Genomic DNA, 18,121 nt, shown 5'->3' with positions numbered 1-18,121 from the left:
GAGAAAACTACTATATCAGCACCAATCCAAGTAGAGGCACTATACTGTGTTAGTCATTACATTCTTTATTGCCATGACTTGCAGTAAAAAATACCATTTTACTCAAGAATGTCCCTGATAAAGCAGTAAAAATTATTAATAAATCTTGGCATGTGAGCCCACATCTTTCTAATATTCTGTGTGATAGAATTGAGGTATATGCGTGAAATACTTCTGCTGCATATAAAGTATGTTGTCTCAAGAAAAAAGAAGATCACATATGTAGCTGTTTGAATTGCAAGCTGAACCAACCACTTTTTCAGTGGAATATCAGGGTTTTTTTGAACAACAACAACAACAATAGACAAGCTAGACTTATTCATACTTGGGTATTGAGCAGAGATTTTCCTTGGGGGTTGAATGAAGTATTCTGCCACTTGGAAGAGACAGAGGGTAGGCAGGATAAAGGGAAAACAAAACAAAACATAAGGACTGTGTATGTTGCCAGTGAAAAAATGTAAGTTTTCAGGAGAAAATTCGAATTATGGAAAATTTGTTCAGCAGCCATGAGCTTTACACCTTCCTGATACTAAAGACTTTTCTTATATGAGATGTTGGGAATATTAGTGAATGTGACTGTGATTTTTTTTATATTAACATTTGAAGAAAAACTGCATAACTCTTTGAGCCAACATTCTTCAAACAACCAATGCACCATGTTGTAAACTTATGTATGGTTAAAGGTTCCATTTAATGTGTATGATAGGTCAGTGAGTTTTAATACGACAGATGAACAGTCCATTAGCATGGCTTTAGTTTCATCAATGAAGCTTTGAAAAACTACCACTTAAGTTTTAGTGTAATATCAAAAAGGAATATCCACACATATCTGAAAAGATATTAAAATTTTTCTCCCTTTCCAACTGCATACATGCAGCTTTTATACTTTAATGGAAATAGTATATTGCAATAGATTGAATGTAGAAACTAATATGAGAATCAATTGCACCAAATAGTAAAGATATTTGCACAATTGCAAAACCACTTCACTCTCATTCCTTGTTTGTTTTGGAGAATATAGTCTTTCTCATTGAAAATGTTACTTTTGTAAACATGGGTTTCTATACCAGGTATATATAAAGGCACTGTTAATTAAGCTTTGGTGGCTTTAAATGTTAAAGAATGGAAAACTCCATTGTTCCTATTATTAATAAAGAAAGTATGAGGCTAAAAATAAATAAAATATACTTATAAATAAGCATTTTAAAGTATTTCTAAGTTTTAATTTCTACAATAATAAGTATTGATAGATATAAAACACAAAACAGAAGGTCACTGGGGTCCTTGATTCTTTGAGGGTAGAGTCCTGAGACCAAAGAGTTTGAGAATCATTGGCTAAGGCTAATCAGGACCCATGACCCATCATCAGATGTCATTAGATTTACTAGAAGCACATGGATTTCTGGTGCATAGGAAGATACATGGATAAATGTAGAATTCTGCTACCAGAGAAAAAGGGAGCATCTGATACAGTATAGTGGAAACTTTCACTTTCCTCCAATATGTTCTGCAACACACTGGCTGCCATTTGAGTAAGTAATAGGAATGGCTTTGTGACCTGGCAGCTTTCACTTTCCCTTTTTGCCATGCTCTGTGGCTGTGTTCTCTGCCATGTTGAGACCCTCCAGCTCTGATCCTGCAGTCTGACCTGTGGGGACAAATGGAGTAAGGAGTTGGTTCCTCCCACAGCACTCATCAGGCCATGATCAGAGATGGGGATCCTTGGTCTTAGTGCAGCTGGGGGGAGAAGTGTAAAAATAGGAATTGACAAATATTAATAAACAATAACCTTCAGGCAGTGGTACCTTTATATTTTCTTCATAGCAAGAACATGGGAGCAATAACCTGTTTGGAACGGAGTCTACAGGAATTGTTTTGAAACTATTTGCTGAGCAAGCATGCAGTCACTTTTAATCCATGCTTTATATTACAAATACATAAGAATAGTAAAGTTTGGTAAAGATGCCTTTATTCACACATCCCTTCAGATTTAGAAAATGATAATCATCGATCTCAAATAATGGGTAAGCCTGGGATGGGGCAGGTGTTGGATAATTAAGAGTAGGGAAGTTTAAAAGGGGACTTCTGTATTCCTAACACACTCTTGGACCCTGCCTCTGCCTTGAAGAAGGTAAGGAAGAAAATCAAGGGACCATGGAATAGGGTGCAAAATCCACTGCTGAGTCAGGGATGCTAGGTAAGCAATACTACTCAAGTGTAATATGGGGTGAACAATTTCTGGTTCTTTTGGTACTTGAGCAATAGATAAAGCGTGACAGGTGACAGGATAAGAAGAACCTTTTGCTGGAGACTCAGCTAAAAAATACTTCCCCCTGCTTCCAAGATTCAGCACATTTAATGCATTTAATAGAGTCCCAGCAACGGTTGAGATGTTGATCACAGAGGTAACAGCGTCCACAAGACTTTTCATGCTTGTTTGAGCAAAGGACTGAGCGATAGGATTTGGGGTCAGGGAAAGACACTGAGATGTCTGAATCTGCCCCTGGAATTATTAGCATCAATAGAACAGTCTCTCCCATGTAATATTTGATGTACTTTATTATATAATTCCATTAATTCACCTAATATAGCATTGTGCTGAAGGCTTTTGTCTCAGGTCTCAAATATTCCCAAGAGTTTCCTGGGAAGTCACTGGAAAGTGGTAGGTCATCCAACAATATTCAGTTAAATTGATTAACTGTGGAAACTCATTTTCAATCTCATGGATAGACGAACTACAACTTACTAATGTAACAGAAATTATACCTCATGTAGGTGTAGCATTTAACTCTTTGCAAAGCCAACATATTCCATCATCTTCATAGCAACTAAACTGGAATTACCTCACATTATCCTAAGAACAACATGCAAGGTATGCTCTATCTCCCTTTGGCAGGTAGGGAAACTGAGGTTTAAAGACACATACACTTTTAAATGATTTACCCCAACTTCACGAGAGCAAGTTGGAGCAGAAACATAATTTGAATCCAGGCATCTAAATTCCACATCACAGCTGGCTGCTGTTTACAGATTTGCCCTGCTGCATCCAGAAAGATGAACAGAGCTCCTAAGTCATCTGACTTGCTCATTTCATGACACACATGTTTTGATATGGAGATGCCCCCTCCCATCCACCTTCCCCTCAACAGCTGGCTGTGTCACCTGCTGGGCAACACTTATCACTCACCATCTTGTGGTACTGCTGCTGTGTGACACGCTTTCATCTCTCCTGTAAAGTCCTTGAGAGAGGATGGTGACTAGCCTCATTGCTCTCTGGGGCTTTTCCACAGATGCCCACTCAGTGCATGGCCTATGGTAGAAGCTTAGTAAATAAACTCATTCCTTGTTGACGAAATGTTCACACTTCTGTCCTGAGGGCTGAATAGTTCTATGAGAAACTCACTCTCACAACAAATCAGTTCCCCTGTAGAATTGCCCCTTTCAACTAAAACCAGATCTGATCCTGCAAAACCAGCTCGAATTCAACGAGGCCAGCCAGCACTCCCAGCCAAGTGGGATCATCACAGCCATTCTAGGAAGACCAAGAGATGCCCTTCCTAGGTCCCCTTCAATAAAGGCCTTGGTGCCCCAAGCTGCTGGGAGTGCTGTCATCAGGCTATACTCAGCTTAAGCCCCTTCAGGGATTACCACGACTGCCCTCCCCCCAGGAACCCTCATATCTATGACCCATCTGCTTGGGGGTTATAAAGGCTTGGCTATCTCAGCTCAACATGGGATAGGAGCTGAAGGGAAATTCTGGCTCCAGGGCTCCCTGTGGGGTCAACAGAGACTGTCACTAATCCAACATCACAGTTCAACCTCACCCTCTGCCCAGCCTTTCTCCCTCTCGCTCCCCCAGCTGTGGCTCTCAAGTGATCCCCTAAGAAGTATGCTGCATGTCAACCCCATGTCAGAGTTCCCACTCTGAGACACACCTTCCCTTCTTCCAGGATTTCAAACAAATTCAAAAAGCATTCTAAAGGCCCTTCCTTATTTCTGGATGCACCTTGAGGAATTACAACCAGCCACGGCACTGCTCCCTCCCCCTTGTATAGTGAAAGCAGCTTTTCTCTGATTATATAAATAATACAGGCTCAATATAAAGTCTTTAATCAAAATATAAAAATATAAAAGTCATGTGAGTGTTATCCTGCTAATTGCCTTTAATATTTTGGTAACTATCCTTCCACTCATCTCTTTATGTATACATACATATAATTTTCTAAAAAATCTGGAAATTACACACAGGTGTATATACACACAGGTGTTTTTGTTTTGTTTTGTTTTGTTTTTATGTGATCATGGACCCCATATATTATGCACAGGTCCACAATATATATTGTACAGCCTTTTCGTTTTGCCTAGTTTTCCCTTCTCCTCATTACTTCCCCTTTTCTCTGCAACCCCTATACATAACACAGATGAGGGATGTTAGTTACTCAGTACATCTCCTTATATTGACTTCTCCGTGATGTTATACTTATTCACACAAACATATGTGCATAGACACTATAGGTATTTTTGCTACTTTTTCAAAAATGAAATCACTTATTCTTTTGTATCTTGCTATTTTCTCTTAACACGTCTATCTCTCCAAGGAAAGTGGTATAGCCTCATCTTGTTGGATTATATTCCACCAAAGGAATGTACAAGTTAACTAAATATCTGAATCCTTTTTTTTTTAAGTGGGTGTTTGCATTATTTCTAGATTTTACTACATCAGCGTTGAGTTAATCATCTTTATATTAGTGCCTCTATTGCTAAGAGATAAGTTCCCAGAAATGGGACATACTGTGGCAAAAGATGTGTACATGTTTTTATGTGTGTGTGTGTGTGTGTGTGTACATATGAAGACATCTCTATAGAGATATCTATTGGTTTACTTTCCAAAAGGGATGTAATGATTCATAATTTCTCAAGCAATATTTGGGTGATTGCACTTTTCCTGCTACTGTAGGTATTACCATTCTTTCTCCATTTGATGATTTAAATTTATATTTAATATTAATTTGCATTTCTCTGGACACTAGAGAAGTAGAGAAATTTTTCATATATTTATTTGCTGTTGGACTTGCACATTTTCATCCTTTCTACATTTTCTACTTTCAATTTAGATCTTTACTTGGAAATTGTTCATTATTAGCTTTCTCATATTTCATTTTTTAAAATTTTATTTATTTGTGGGGCGCCTGGGTGGCTCAGTGGGTTAAGCCTCTGCCTTCGGCTCAGGTCATGATCCCAGGGTTCTGGGATCGAGCCCCGCATCGGGCTCTCTGCTCAGCAGGGAGCCTGCCTCCTCCTCTCTCTCTCTGCCTGCCTCTCTGCCTACTTGTGATCTCTCTCTGTCAAATAAAAAAAAAAAAATTATTTATTTGAGAGTGAAAGAGCACATGCATGTGTGTGGGTAGGGAAGGGGGAGGAACAGAGAAAGTGGGGATGGAGAGGGAAAGTCTCAAGCAGACTCACGCTGAGCACGGAAACATACACAGGGCTCAATCTCAAGACCATGACCTGAGCCAAAACCAGGAGAGGGTGCTTAACTGGCTGAGCTACCCAGTCACCTCGTCTTCTCCTATTTTAAAATGTAAATAGGAATATATTTGCAAGTTGGACATGAATTGTACTGATACCACAGGGAAGTAAGGGTTAGGACCATGTTCTAGGGGACTAGTTAGGAGGGCTGATTAGGGACAACTAGCAAGGAAAGAAAATATCATTGTTGAGCTACCATTCAGCCCTAGGTGCTTTGCTTACACTCAATTTTCATTTTCTTAACATCTCTGAGAAGTCTATACAATTATTTTTATTACACAGGAGGAAACTGAAATTCAGAGGTTTTCAGGAGCATCTCTAAGTTATTCAGCTCCTGATTCACAGCTGGACTCTGTGTTGGGAGCCAGAGTCTGTCCTACCACCACTCCGCACAGCTTCCCAGCACACTGGAAATTTTCCAAGCTTTTATTTGTATCCTCTCCACATAAGGCATCGGGTCCTGTGTGTGCTTCTCATGCTCTCTTTACAGGGTCAGGGAAGTGGGTCCCAGGGGCATGGGGGTAAGAGCTAGGGCAAGAGGTTAGTCCAGTGTTTTATAGGACTGGAGGGTTATGGAAAATAATTTATCTGCTAAAAATATCTATTGCATGAAGCTGCTACCTCATCATTGAATAGTTTTGCAGGAAACTATTACATCGCCAAAGCTCTTTAGGGAGCAATAACATAGATGTTGGTATTTTAAGAATTAATTTTTCCTCAATTTGTTGTTCTCTTATAGCTCAATAAACTTCTTTAGGACAATTATTTGAGTTCTTTGTCAGGCGATTTGTTGATCTCCATTTCTTTAGGGTCAGTTACTCGAGCTGTATTAATTTCCTGCAGTAATGGCATGTTTGCCTGATTCTTCATGATCCTTATAGCCTTGCATTGGTGTCTGTGCATTTTAAGGAAATTCTTCCTATCTTTACAGACTTTTTTTTTTCCTTTTAAAGCAAGCAAAGACCTTCTCCTGCCAGATCTCCTTACTGATGGGATTGTTTCCAGAATATCAGTCAAGTAAGACTAGATCTAGGTCCCTTGGCTGCTGGTTGGCAGGCCTGTTACCAGAGGCATGGATGGGGCGGTCTCTTGCTGGGTCCCTATGAGTTCAGAACCAACTCTGAACTGGCAGTAAAATGGGACTGAATGTGAGTTACAGGGCTGCTTCAGGTCCCACAGTATCACCTATGGTGGTTTGGAGGGTTGGGCAGATATCAAAGAATGAAACTGGAGCCTTATCTAACACCATACACAAAAGTCAACTAAAAATGGATTAAAGACTGAAAAGACCTGAAATCTTACAACTCCTAGAGGAAGGTATAGGAGAAAATCTCCTTGACATTGGTCTTGGCAAATGATCATTTGGATAGGATACCAGAAGCTCAGGAAACAAAAGCAAAAACACAAGAGGAACAACTAAAATGTTTCTGCACAGCAAAGCAGCAAAGGAAGTAATCAAAATGAAAAGGCAGCCTATAGAAGGGGAGAAGATATTTGCACACCATATACTAAAAAATGGGTTAATATCCAAAATATATAAAGAACTCCAACAACTCAATAGCAAAACAAAATAAAAACCAAACAGAGACCAAAAACAAAGCAAAACAAAAACTCAAATAAAAATAGACAACTAACCTAAATAGACATTCTTCCAAGGAAGACAAATAACCAAGAGGTATGTGAAAAGATTTTAAACATCACTAATAATTAGGAAAATGCAAATCAAAACCACAATGAGATATCACCTCACACCTGTTAGAATGGCTATTTTGAAAAAGAGAAGAAATAACAAGTGTTGGTGAAAATACAGAGAAAAGGAAATCTTTGTGCAGTGTTGGTGGGAATGTAAATTTGTACAGCCACTATGGATAACAGTATGGAGTTTCCTACAAAATTTAAAACAAACAAACAAACAAACAAACAAAAAACAGACCTAACACATGACCCAGCAATCCCAGTCCTTTTTCAAAGAAAACAAAATCAGTCTCTTGAAAAGAGCTCTGCATTCCCATGTTCCCCAAAGTGTTATTCACAATAACCAAGATATGTAGACAACTTCCATGTCTGCTGACAGATGAAAGGGTAAAGAACATTATAGACATAGAATGCTATACAGCCATTAGAAATGAAGGAAATCCTGCCATTTGTGACAGTACAGATGAACCTAGAGGATATTATGCTAAGTGAAATAAGTTAGACCATGAAAAACAAATACTGTATGATCTCACTTATATATGGAGTCTAAGAAAACTGAATACATAGAAACAGAGAGAAGAGTGGTCACAGGGGACTGAGGGATAGGAAAAATGGGAGATGTTCATCAAAGGGTACAACTTTCAGTTATAAGATAAGAGTTCTGGAGTCCTAATGTACAGCAGGGTAACTATAGTTAATGATATATTATATACACGGAATTTGCTAAGAAGATCTTAACTATTCTTTTTTTTTTTTTAAAGATTTTTATTTATTTATTTGACAGACAGAGATCACAAGTAGGCAGAGAGGCAGGCAGAGAGAGAGGAGGAAGTAGGCTCCCTGCCGAGCAGAGAGCCCTACGTGGGGCTCAATCCCAGGACCCTGAGATCATGACCTGAGCCGAAGGCAGAGGCCTAAACCACTGAGCCACCCAGGTGCCCCAGATCTTAACTATTCTAATCACACACACAGACACACAGACACACACACACACACACACACACACACACACGGTAACTATGTGACTTGATGGGTATGTTAATTAGATTGATTGTGGTACTCATTTCACAGTATATACTTAAAACAACATGTTGTATACTTATACACAATTTTTATTTGTCAACCATATTTCAATAAAGTTGGAAAAAAATGAATAGATTTTGTATGGGTTCGGTCTTTTTTAATCTTGGAGATGTCACCCTTTTGTTTGGTACCACATTGTGATCTCTTATTCCATGAACCTGACAATAGTCACAATGATTATAATTATCATCATAATAGCATGTTAACCCACATTCTATTCATACCAGATTTTACTAACAGTGGTTTTCTTACAGCAGTGCTTCTAGGGGTCAGGCCTTCTCTTACTGGCTTTTCCAATCATTGCCTCATTGAAACAAAGTGTAGATAAAGTCCCATGCATTAGTCATACTAACCCTAAGGTAAAGGAGGATGTGTAAGGTATATTTAAATTATCCTCTTCTTTGTCCCCTGGAGGCTTTAACCCCTCAAGCTTTCTGTCCTGCCTGCGAGTCACTGTTGAATAGTCTTACTAATTAATGGCAGGCTCCGCTTGCCAAGTAAAGAGAGACAGTGTCACTTGGAAAAAAAAGAAAAAAAAAAGCCTGCTGTAAGTAGGTTGCTTGCATACGTTATCTTGGAAAACCTCATGTTCTGTTCATCAATCTCTGCACTGTGGGGAGGGGAAGAAGTGAAACGTGCTTGGCTCTCACTCCCAGCACTTGCATTAGGAAATGATTGTCTGGTTGCTTAGAAGTCCATCTGCTCCTGCTGGGTATTGCCGCACTTGGAGGTCTAAGCCCCGTAAGTCACACCCAGTCACCGCCAAGGACCCAGATTCTCTGTGGTAGAGGTGATTAGGTTTCCATGTGGGAAACAGGCCGCAGGAATAGAGGACTTTCCAGAGCTCTGATTTGTTTCATCTAGATGACCTATGGCACATTGAAAAGGAAGGGTGCACAATTTACCCAGAGCAACTTCTCTACAGCTCATAGACTTCTACACTGCAGTGCGGTTATAGGTCTTTACACTCTGCTCTCTGCATTAAAAAGGGAAATTGGGGCTTTTAGTGGAATGGTTAGCGGTGTGAGTTTTTCTTTATTAGGTCTTCCTGAACTAGGAAACACATGGGCGGCACTGAGAGGTCTGTCTGCTCTGCTGGGCACACTGGGGCGGAGGACCCTGTCCATGGATGAACCTTGGGAGACAGAGGAGAAGCCAGGGAGGAACTCTGGGCTGTAGCCCCTACTCGGAGAAGGTCTTGGGGAAGGGGTAAATTGGAGGAGCAGCATGTGCTGACTGTAGAGACTCGACTTCTGACTTCTCCAGTGATTTGTCCTCTGTTGTGCACTTAGTGGCTGAAATTTTCTGGAATTGGAAAGTCATAAATATACTGTAACATGCTGTTAACCTTCCAAAGCAACGGCTGAGATTCTCCCTTGATGTGGCAGTTCCATCTTTCTTGTCCTTACTCGATGCCCTTCACTGGTGGCAGAAGACCTCCCTTCCAAACCTCTCTTAGAGAACCACGCTCCCCTTTTCCTCTCAAGGACCTCCCACTGTAGGTCAGTTCTCAGCTGGAGTCTGGGCAATGAAGCTGCGCCAGCAGAGGACATCTGCAAATCAGGGCTAAACTCTTGCCACCACTTCCCATGAACGATCCTCTGATCCCCGTAGGTTCGTAAGTGGGCAGCCTATTAAATTCTTATAGGAAATATCTAAAAATATTTTAGAGCTATAGCAGGTCGCATTAGTTAAGAACAGAAACAGTCCAATATGTAACTGTAGGGCGGCCAGTTACTGCTGGAGAAGTAGTTCTGGGGCTGGTCCTCTAACCTGGGTGTTCTCTGGGCTCTGATACAAGGCCCCCTTCAGCTCTCTGTGTCCCTATCCAGGAAAGGGGAGCTTGCAGGCCCTGACCCATTCCAAAAATCCCAGGAGGGCTCTTGGGTGTCGGCCAACACACAGGTCTACCTTTTCCTATATTCTGTTTCTCCTTCAGAGTTTCTCCCACAGACCACTGAAGATGAGACCTACAGTTCAAGAGGGAAAGTTCTGCCTATCAAGGACCTCATAACTCCTAGGTACCTTCAAAACACAGAGGAGGCCCAGTATAAACCTTCCCAGATGCCATAGTGGATAACTACTTCCTTCAGCCATCTAAACTGCTAAGTAGTATTTTAACTTCAGACAAATCATTTGTACCCCTTTGAGGGTTGGGAGGGAAGACCTGCCTTACCAGACCATGAGGAGGAGTAAATGAGACGATGCTAGGAATGGGAGGAGGATAAAAGTGAATAATAAAGGCCTTATACATTGTCAAACTGTGGCACCAATATTAAGTATCATTGTGAGTATTCTTGACAATTATTCAGTTGACGCATACATGCAAGTTTTGATGAGTCTCTAGTGTAATTAATTTTTAGAGCTATTGTCGAGTGGTTCTTAGCATTCCTGGGAATATCTGAAACCTAAGACAAGAGTTCTCAGCCAGGTTATATTAAAAGTTTAAATTAATAGAAGCGGCAGTGTCTGGCTCAAACATTAGGTGGGTAGATGGCATAAAGACATTAAATTCCTGGCAAGTCTCAGTCTGAAAAACTGAGAATGAAAAACATTTCCCTCGTACAAAATCCTTGTGGGGTCATCATTTTCTCAAATATCTGTACAATTTCTTAAGGGTGTCTTGCTTCCATTTTCAGCTTATAAGCATTCTCTAGAACTCGATTAAACATGCTGAATATTGGATGCAGACAGAAAGTAATTCCCTTGGAGTTGGGCTTCCAGAAAAAGCTACTTCTCCTCCTGTGCCCACTTCTACCTCATTCCTGCACCTGTGTCACTATTCAATTGGCAACCTCTTCACTACCCTTTCTCTAGGGAAACTCTGTCGGCCACTTACTGCTCATCCAAACTACCCTCTCCCCAAGACCTTCCCTGAATTTGCCAGGGTGAGGGAAATTATTCCTTGTATGAATTTTTGCAATTATTTTTCATTTTTTCTATCATATATCCTGCCTCAAGAGAGTGTCACTTTCCCCCCAGTTGGTCTTCAGTGGCCCTCAGTGACCACTGAATTCCCACACCTCTTTGTTATAATCATGTTACGAACATTACAGCAGCAATATACCAAGTTGGAACCAGTTTCCCAAAATACATGGGTTACTCCCCCAAAAGTTGTATATTTGAAGAATCTGACTCATGAACTATGTGATCTATATAAGCAGAAACATTTCCTAAGAGAAATTACCATACCACAGTTTCCTTTTTCTGAGACACAAAGCATGAGAAATAATGGAATTTAATACAATATAATGCAAAGAACAGACCATTACTCATGAGAAACAGCACATTGCTTAGCAGCTGACAAGAATTACTAGGGAACTTCCCGCTATGGCAATCTACATGAGCAATAACTAAAGAATATGGCTTTGTCTTTCTCTCACCAGATGGCCAATATACACGACTGCAGTTACCTAGCAGAATTCAGACTCACGGAAGATCATGTAACACGAGCCTTCACCAGCATTTCTCAGACTTTGGTCTGCATAAGAATTCTTGAAAGAGCTTTTCAAAAATTAAGATCCCCACATCCCAGTCTCAGAGGCATTGGGCAAGTGGAAATTCAGGGAGAGACCAAATAAACAAAAGCAAAACAAAACAAAAACAAAAACAAAAAACAGATGCATGTAATGTGCACCCCAGGGAGTTCTGATAGAACTACACACTCAAAGTAACAAATATGTACTTCTGAATTTTAATTTTTCATCTGCTCTGTATCTGTCCACCCAAGGTTGAAGACCCACCTATCAAGAGAACCAGGACAAAGAATAATTAACCATAATTATCATCGGTTAAATGTTTTATGGGAAACTAGAAAAAAATCCCCTGTCTTCCATGCAAAAGAGTCCCACCATTTACCTCTCACTTCCTTATATACCTTCCTCATTGTGCTTTTTTTTTTTAAAGATTTTATTTATTCACTTGTCAGAGAGAGAGAGGGAGAACACAAGCAGGCAGAGCAGCAGGCAGAGGCAGAGAGAGAAGCAGGCTCCCCACTGAGCAAGGAGCCCGATGCAGGGCTCGATCCCAGGACCCTGGGATCATGACCTGAGCCAAAGCAGCAGCTTAAACAACTGAGCCATCCAGGCATCCCTGTGCAGACATCTTTAAAAGCCCTTATTGAGCATCTACTGTGGTTAGGACACCAAAATTAAAACGTTCAAAGACCAGCGCTGGTCTCTTCCCTCGTGGAGCTTACAGTGTAGCCGATAATTGTTTATAGAAATAAGGAAGGAGATAGAATAAAAACAATGAAAGAAATAATTAGATTAAAAAGATTCTTAAGGATCCACTCAAAATTTATGGAGTTAATCTGCCAAGAATAAAGAGAGGCAATTTCAATATAATAATGTCTCTATTTTTTCTTTATTCCACAAGTGTTTTTTGAGTATTATATGCTAAGGACTCTGCTAGGCATCAGGATACAGCAGAAAATACGAACAACAACATCTCTGAATTCTGGAGGGGTAATTTCTAGCAGGATAAGAAAGGGATAACTAACAGTTAAACCACATAATTCAACAATATCATTAGACATGAAGAAAAGTGCTCCAAAGCAAATAGATTGGGCAGTGCCACAGAGTAAGAGGAGAAAGGGGCAGAAGTTAGTTTCAGTAGGATGGTCAGAGAGAAAGCCTCTTTGGGGAAATAACATTTTATCTGACACCTAAAACCACATAGAGACCAACTATGTATGCAAAGAGCTAATAAAAGGAGCATTCTAGGTGTGGGAACAGCAAGTACAAAGGCCCCAATATAGGAGTCAGCTCATCACCTTAAAGGAATAGCAGGATGAACAACTGGATATTTGAATGGAAGGGAAAGAGTGATAAGGAAAGTGGCGTAGCGCAAAGTCCAGGATGTGGTTGGGAGCCAGAGGCTTTGGGATTTTGTAGACCACAATAGGAAAATTGAATTTCATACCAAATGCAGCAGTTGGCTGTGAAAAGCAGAGAAATGACTCAATTTGCATTTTTAGAGCTCACTGGATAAGTTGTGCAGAATGAATTAAAGGAGAGGATGGACCTAAGGAGGAACACAAGAGACTACTACTTACTGTCCACAATGTTTCATGCTCAAACTCTAAGAAGAACATTCACCAGGAACAAGGAAGAGAGAGGAGGGTGTACATCAAGACATAAACTGCCATCTTAAGTTTGTCTGTGTGCAAACATCCTCTTTGTGTTCAAAATGAAGCACACACTGTCTGGTCTGGCACCCAAGACCGTCCGCCCCATGGCCCAGCCCACACTGTCGGATTTATCCTGCTCCCCTGTGTACCAACCGGACTAGACTCCTGTTCTCCAACTATTCTTTCCATGCCCAGGGCCATGTTAATTCCTTTCCAACTCAGTTTGTTCTTGCCAAAACTCTTTCATCTAAATCCGAGGCCTTACAAATGTTTCTTCCTCTACAAAACCTTTTTAATCAGATACAATCTCTTTTTCTTTGAAAGAGATATTTCAGTTCACAGTTATGCCCAACATGATTGCCACTTATTTTTATCTTTCCTTCCCTACGAGACTATGAACTGCTTAGGGAAGACAGAGTCTCACTCACCTTTTATTCCCATGCTTTGCACGGAATGGAGGAGTTCTATCATCTGAACTTGATTAACTCTGGAGTTTCCTTCCTTGCTCTCACCCACTGCCCAAACACATTTTGTTCCAGCTTACTGGTCTATGGAAAAGACTATGCTCGATTATGGCCTGGCCCTTCATTCTTGTTTTGTCATATGCACGATATGCTTTCCTGCCCTTGTCTGTCCAGCAAATGCCTCTTCATCTCTCAAGACTTAGCCAAGGGTCAATCTGTTTATGAAGTATGTAAGGGCACCGTCGCCTTCTAAGAAGAACTGACACCTCCCTGTTTGAGGTTCCCCCTCCATACCATATAAATTTAAAATATAACACTCTGTACATATTATTGAACATAAAATGTATAATATTTTGCAGGGCACTGCTAATGTATGAAAATAAGTAAATGTAAATGCTAAGTTGATGATTAAAAAAAAAAGCACAAGAGAAAAAACTACAATAGACAAGAAATGCCATTTTTTTAAATAAGGTAGAAATCCCTGAGTTACCAAAGCAGAGAAAGTGGAGTCTCCAGTTGGCTGGATCCCCAACTAAACCTTCTACAGTGAAGCTCACCAGTTCAACAGTCCTGCATACACAAAACATACCAGATTTGTTTGTGTGTATACTGCACCTTTAAACATACACATATTCACAGATGAAATATTAGCAAAGAGCCTGTATTGAAGAGAAAGGGAATTCAGAACCTGCAGAGATAAATAGGAGAGATTCTTTTAAAACTGTAATTAATTTCTCCAGAGAGGAAAAAATGCTGTAAGAAGGACCATTCATATCATTTCAAAAATAGTTCTTAAGAACTAAAAACATGTGAATGCAGGAATACACCCAAGTATATACATGTTGGAAAATATAATTGGGAAGATTTCACAAATTCCCCTCAAGAAAAAACAAAATAACCGAGAGATTAAAAAAATATATATAAAAAGGGGCGCCTGAATGACTCAGTTGGCTGAGCTTCTGACTCTTGGTTTCAGCTCAGGTCTGATCTCAGAGTCATGGGACTGAGCCCCATGTAAGGATCTATGCTGCCTGGGCATAAAGTCTGCTTAGGATCTGTCTTCCCCTCTATGCCTTGCCCTTTCTCTCCTGCTCATGCATATTCTCTCTCTCTCTCTCTCTCTCAAAAAAAAAAGTTTAAAAAAAGTAATTAGAAGACTAACCTGGGTAATTCAAATACCAGAAAGTACAGGAAAAATAGGGGAGCAATATATATTTTTTAGATTTTATTTATTTGTTAGAGAGAGAGACACAGAGGGCAAGCACAGGCAGACAGAGTGGCAGGCTAGAGGCAGAGGGAGAAGCAGACTCCCTGCTGAGCAAGGAGCCTGATGTGGGACTTGATTCCAGGAGGCTGGGATCGTGACCTGAGCCAGAGGGAGCCACCTAACCAACTGAGCCACCCAGGCATAATAAGGGAGTAATATTAAGAAATACAAAAATTTCTTAAAACCCATGTTTCTATAAAGAGAGTATACACACACACACACACACACACAATGGAATACTAGACAACTGTCAAAAGAAATGAAATCTAGAGGGTATTATGCTGAGGGAAATAAGTCAATCACATAAAGACAATTATCATATAATCTCCCTGATATGAGGAATTTGAGAGACAAGGTGAGGGGTTGTGGGGGGTAGGGAAGGAAAAAATGAAACAAGATGGGATTGGGAGGGAGACAAACCATAAGAGACTCTTAATCTCACAAAACAAACTGAGGGTTGCTGGGCGGGGTGGGGCGAGGGATAGGGTGGCTGGGTGATGGACATTGAGCAGGGTATGTGCTACAGTGAGTGCTATGAAATGTGTATGCCTGATGATTCACAGATCCTGGGGTAAATAATACATTATATGTTAATTTAAAAAAAGAGAGAGAGAGAGAGAAAGTATCCATTGAAGCCTAGGCTTAGTGGTTGAAAACCCTCACTAATATACATAATTGTCAAATTCCAGAACTTTGGATTTAAAGAGAAGATCTGAGAAGGTCCCAGGGGGAAAACTAGAGGTCATTTACAAATAATCAGAAAGAAGAATACCATCAGATTTGTCTGGGATACTGAAAGCCAGGGAACAATGGAGTCATATCTTTAAAATGTCTAGGAAAAATTATTTTCAGCCTGGAATTCCATCCTCAGTGAAACCATGATGTATGTTTAATGATAATTAAAAACATGTTCAAGGACACCAGGTCAGAAAGCTACTTGAGGATGTGCTCCTTCAAAACAAAGGGTATTCCTTCAGGAAAAAATGGATCTAACCCAACCAGAGGGGAAAAAAAGAGAGAGAAAGAGAGAAAAAAGAATTGAAAGGTATTTCTAGAATTTTCCAGAGGGGAGAAAAAAAGAGAAAGAACTGAAAGATATCTCTGGAGGGAAGTTCTGGGATGAAAAATGCACAGCAGGTTTAGACTAAATATCTGAGATTGGCCAGGAAAAGATCACTCTCAAAGGAGAAAGCAATGTAACTGATCAAGATCACCTAGTTGTCTGATCACAGTGAAAAGAGGTTTCCAACACTGTCAGAGAATATCATGATAACCACACAGAAAACAAAACGAAAAAAAAATTATAGTTATTAACCCCAAAAAGGAGGCAAGAAAGAAAACATGATCACAATATGTTAGGTGATATACACAGAAATAGCATTTTCATAATTCTGGTGCTATAAACTCTAAATACTGATATAACCAAAGTCTGATATAATTGCGTGAAAGGGGGAGGAAGTGCAATGGAGGCTGTGAAATGAAGGTTATGTATTAGATCTCTCTAGGTCAAGAGATGTAGAAATTTTATTTCAAAAATCAAGAAATATCACTAAAAACATGTCAACAACATAGAAATAGCTTAAAATCAGCTTAAAAACACGAAAGAGGTTGCCTCTAGGAATCAGAAAAGGAGTAAAGACAGATAGGAAAAAGAAAGGAATAGCAATATTTTATTACTCTTGCCAAAAAATTTAAACAGACTTTTGATGTATGAATTATTGAGACCATTCTTCTTCTACTCTCCCCTATTTAAGAGAGCAAGAACATACAGAGCAAAATGTTTCACTATCTTAAGAATACTACACTTTGCAAAATTATGATTTGTTGCTATAAATGACTCAGAAACATATTTTTTAAGGTGTTTGAGCCATTTTTATAGAGTAGAGAGCCAGAAAGTCCTGAGTATATGAAATCTGCCTTATTCAAAATGTCCAAAAAATTGGTGTTATTTATGTAGACCACAAAGTATGGTTACCCAAAATGGGTTAATTCATTCAGTCATTCTTTTACTGAATGGCCACTAAGTATCAGGCACACCAATGCTGACCCTAAAAACAACAGGAAACAAGCAGAGTACTGAAAGGATCAGATCTGCATTTTAGAAGATTCTGGGCTGTTCTATGGGCTGGACTGAACTATAGCTCATAATTGAGTATTGAATAATATTGAATACTGGCAATTTGCTGAGAGAGGTTTCAGGTGCTCTCATCACACACACACACACACAGAGTAACTACAGGAGAAAATGTGTTAATCAGATTGACCGTGGTAGTCATTTCACTATGTATATTCAAATCATGTTGTATACCTTAAATATATATATAATTTTTATTGAGAATAAATTTTAAAAATAGGGAGTGAAGACTGGAAGGCTCCACAATAGTTCAATTAAAAACTGACAGACAATACTCAGGTGGTGACAATGGAGAGGAAGAGAAATGCATTCATTTGAGATAGATTTTGGAGGTGATCATCATATTTTTTTGGTGGTTAATTGAATTTCAGGGTTGAGAGAGGGAGGCATTAAGGATAATTTCCAGTTTGGGGCAACTGAGCAACCAGGTGCTTCGTGGTGCTAGTAATTGGGATGGGCAAATTACATTACTCAACCACATAATGAATTTATGTAGCCCTCTTCCTTAGAACAACTGGGTTTCCAGTCTGAAATCGATGTATGAGGCATTTAGGAACTTCAAAGAACATCAGGTCTCATTTCTTGATGTGTTGGGTTTAGATCCTGAAGGAAAGCCTCTTTTGTTCAAACAGCCCTTGAATAAATGAAGTTAGTTTGGGGTCAAGGTTTTTTGTACCAAAACGAAAAGCTGTTCTTTTGGTTTTATTATTTTCTTAGGACTTTAGTAGGGGATTCTATGTCTTCCTAATTGTGTCCCTGCTGGGTTGGCTGAGGGC

Source organism: Mustela putorius, unplaced genomic scaffold (genome assembly GCF_011764305.1).
Source record: "Mustela putorius furo isolate JIRA1106 unplaced genomic scaffold, ASM1176430v1.1 tig00003909_pilon_pilon_pilon, whole genome shotgun sequence".
Lineage (NCBI taxonomy): Eukaryota > Metazoa > Chordata > Mammalia > Carnivora > Mustelidae > Mustela > Mustela putorius.
The sequence above is the reverse complement of the archived record's forward strand: the minus strand, read 5'-3'. Positions refer to the sequence as shown.